This window comes from Amblyomma mixtum, chromosome 5, assembly GCF_055824585.1.
Source record: "Amblyomma mixtum isolate Tamu chromosome 5, ASM5582458v1, whole genome shotgun sequence".
NCBI classification, from domain to species: Eukaryota; Metazoa; Arthropoda; class Arachnida; order Ixodida; family Ixodidae; genus Amblyomma; species Amblyomma mixtum.
In genome coordinates this window covers 120617961-120622259 of record NC_143016.1, presented here as the reverse complement: position 1 = coordinate 120622259, position 4299 = coordinate 120617961, and positions in this window count along the sequence as shown.

The window sequence follows — 4299 nt, the reverse complement described above, 5'->3', positions numbered from 1 at the left end:
GCGAAGTGATGGCTTTGGAGTGCTCGGACATTGGTCGTAAAGCGACGTAAGCATTTTTAGTAATTGACTGCCGTAGGTTTCTCAATATCTCTTGAGGGAACCTAGTTCTAGTTTTCCTTCAAGGTGTGTCACCTTTTTATTCATTGCTTTTTACCTGAAGCTATGCACGTGCTGGCCAGCTTGCTGGTGGGTGCTTGAGAAAACTATTTCGGGCTTCCTTTTCTATGCTGACACCGGTCAGATTCACGCCCTTTAGCATTAGAACTTCGCCGCTTCACAGTCTCCCCGACAACGCGGAGTCTAAGCGCCGTTCCCGCTCTATCATCATCGATGATTTTAGGCTTCCCTCCTTCGTATAGTCTGGGAACAAACAGCGTCGGCAGATGTGTCACTTACCTGCACCTTTATTCGCAAGATATAAGAGTCTGGGTTGGACGTTTAAGGTCAGTGTTTCCAGCGAAGATAAGTTTAGCGGCGCGACGCTTTGTGGGCCTTTTAAATTGTAGTGTAACTTATCCTGGGAAGGAAACTAGCACTTTGGCATGTCTATAGCGCTTTGAGTGGGAGATTGTAGATTTATTCGCAATTATGCTCATTAGAAAACGAAGCGCTCGCTACTGCGGGTGAATGGCTTCAACGTTGAGCTCTTGAGTATGACTTCAAACCTTCGAGTCGTGCGTCAGGATCCATGTGTCTTCACAGTTACCCCGGTAGAGATAGGCGAGGAACATTTCGCGCAAAACGCATTGCATGCACCAGTCAAACTGATATTAAATATTAGTGGGGTGGCCCCGTATAAGAGCTGTTTGTAAATGCACGCGCTGTATTTACCACAAGCAAAACAGTTCAAATGCGAGATAAAAATACGCCCATCGCAGTAATTACAACGCCTGTGTGTATCGTGGTTCTGCAGCCGACAGCCTATCGTGCACAAGCGGAAAGCTTGCACGCAGCGTCACGGATGCCGTCGGGGAACCGAAGCCCCCAGACCCAAGTTCCGGCTTGGGTGAGGCCACGACGACCTTAGCAGGTTCGCAAGTGGAACTCGACAAATCAAGGGGCTCGCTCTCCGCGCCAAAGCGGCCGTCACAAGTCACCGCTGTCCTGTCAGCACGGTCTGCTTTGTTCCATGTGGCTGGCGGCGCTCTGGGAGAACACGAGGTGGAGCCCGGCGACGATCCTCCGACTGCCCGGACATCGGAAATGCCTTGGTCACCTGTGAGTGCTGCCATCGTTCGGGCAACGACAATGTGCAAAACGGCGAAAGGGGCAGTTGGAATGGCACAACGAGAACGGAAACGCAGACGAAGAAAGGGCAGAAGTGCTCCCTATCAACGCAATATATACAAAAAGCGTTACGTGCGCAGTCCAAGTCATAAAGGAGAATAAACAGGCAAAAGTACGCGCGATACAGCGTATCACGAGTTGAAAAGCAATCACATGTTGAAAACAATTTCAAGATAGTCCTTTCTGTCCTTTCTACTTCTGCGTCTCCGTTGTCATTGTGCCACAAAGCTATATATGAATCCGTGCCAACTCTCCCAAATTGCCACTGTTTCGTAGTTGGAGCCTCGCAAATGCATCACAATGTAGAGCGGCGCATCTACACAAGCTTCTTTTTAGGTAGTCATTTTTTTTTGGTGAGGGAAAAATAGAATAACCTGGACGCAAACACAAATTTTAAGACTTGCGCCAAACGCCACCTAACGCTTATGCGAGGGCTAATTAGGCTTGACGAACAGGACGCTGTCATACCTTCACAATGGGCGTCATTATTGGCCGACCTGATAGAAAGCATCGGCCGCCCCGACACAGACTACATCGCCCATATTTCTATTAGGTTCTCTCAACATACCTCCCCATGATCTCAACTGGCAGCTGACTCTTTCTCTAGTCTAGGTCGCGTGTTATGTGCCGTACAAAGTAGATGACATCAGAGCCAGAAGTCATCGCACTCGGACCTGCCTGTGGTAAGAGTTTCAGTGCACTAGTTGCAATGAGGGGTGGCCGTGTTGGCGAGGCGACATCTTTTGGTGGCAGCTCAAAAACGTGCGAAGGAGTCTGCAGACAGAAAGACTGAACTGGCGGTTAACTGGCGGGGCCCTGGACGTGCTCTTTACAGCGACAGCTGTAAAGGCCATGTTTCCTGAATGTGCGGCGTCGGTGTCGTCGGCTTAACGCACCAGGTTCAACGGGTCACGTCGACTTGTCTGAAGGGAGTGACGTCACGCATGGCGAAACAAGCTTATTGCGCAGAGTGCCAATCAGTGATTAGGCCGAACACAACGGCGTCACACGTGACGTCCTTGTCTTCCACACGGATGAATACAAGCATGCTCATATGGGTAGATAAGCGAAAGTGCTTCACCATGCATGCTTAGTACCAAGAGTTTCTAAGTATTCCGGCGCGCCACCACGTCTATCGCTGAAATTTGCGCTACCAGGTGGGTAAACGTCTAGTCAGTTATACGTACGCAATTTTATGCACCGATTTCTCTGCTGAAGAGGGGGGCTTTTTAGGGAGTTGGTAAAACCGAGGTTGCATCCGCATACGTAAGAGTATATGTTAATTCGTATGACAGTACGAAATTGCGGTGAATGGGTGTTTAAACTGTTTCAAGTGCACATTGCTGCATCGTATACTCTGGCCAACAGAGATTCTGTTCTGTGTATATATGATATACCTACTATTGATTGCACTCCACGGAACAAACGTTAAAATGTGGTGTTGCCTCGGAGCGTGTCTTGATTTTGTTCTTTGCACTGAGACGTGTATTCGTCACCTTCTGTGCCGATGCAACCGTAATATTAACATCGAAGTGATTTTTTGTGTTCGTAGCTTCGTGTGCATAGCCGGCGTACAATCTGGAACAAGTCTTCAGGCTGCGTGGGTGGAAATAGAAGCCGACATCTCTGTTATTAGACAGTGTTTAGAGAGATGCACTCTTGTGGAAGTTAGAACCTGACACATTCTCTAGTGTCTTCTAGTGTTTAACTATCTTTTCGCGCGTTTTACATACTTTTTTCTCCGACACCGTATCACGCTCTAAATCCCTGCCCAACTATTTCACCACCATCTCACTTTGCTTTACGGCTTTTCAAATACGCCAAATCTGCTTGTCGTATGCGGCATTATAAATTTATGACGTGGTCCTACCTATCAGTTGCGTTTAAGTTTCTCAATTTCCTCTGGACATCTTTCGTCTGCCCCAACGACACAAATTACAGCTTACTATATTATCGTCCAAACGTGCCCACCCCACATTTCTTGACTCAGAGTTCAGCTTCGGGTATAAGATTTTTGAAATGTGCTAAGTTCAGAACTTACAGTGCATATTAGTGACTACGCCTTAGATTAACAACAGAAAGGAAGCGTGTTTAAACCGAATTTTTCACATTTGCAACCAATACAGAACCCCAGTATAAAAACTCCAAAGTGTTTCTATATCAATTCTTTGTCGCACACGACAGGGCTATAGTAAGAGTGTCGCTGCAGGAACGAGGAACAAGAGGTTTTCTTCGATTTCTTCTTGTTGTCTGTGGCGTGTTAAAATAAAAAAAATATAAAACGGAAGAAAACTGTGTTGTGAGCCGCGGAAATTGCTATGTAATGTTTTAAGCGCCGCGGAAATAAAAGGGGCAGTGAGACGATATCGAGGTGAAGTACAGAGGGGAGCGATAGCGAAAAAAAGACAAGGAAGAGTTGTTTACACGGTTTACAGTCATGTAAAAAGTAAACACATTAACGGCGGTCGCGAGCCAGCGTTCACGCACAGTTTTGCATTTCACGCAGTTTTGCAGTTCACGCACTGAAATTTGCATTACCAGAGGGCTGAAGGTCTAGCGAGTTATCCGTACGCAATTTTATGCACTGATATTTCTGCTGTAGAGGAGGGCTTTCTAAGAGATTAAAAAAACCGAGTCTGCATCCGCATACCGGACAGTATATGTTAATTTACATGACAGTAAGAAGTCAACAACACAATTAGTGCCATTTTATTATCGTCCGAACGTACCTCTCCTCCATCATTGATTCAGAGTTCAGCTTCGGGTATAAGATTTTGAGATGTGCTAGGCTCAGAATCAACAGTGTATATTAGTGATTACGCCTTTGATTAGCAACAAAAAATAAATCGTGTTCAAACCGCATTTTTCACGTTCGCGACCAATACAGAACCTAAGTGTAAAAAGTGCAAGGTTTCTATATCTGTCTCTTGTCGCACAAGACAAGGCTATAGTAGGAGTGTCGCTGAAAGAACGACGAACTAGAGGCTTTCTTGGATTTCTTCTTGTTGTGTG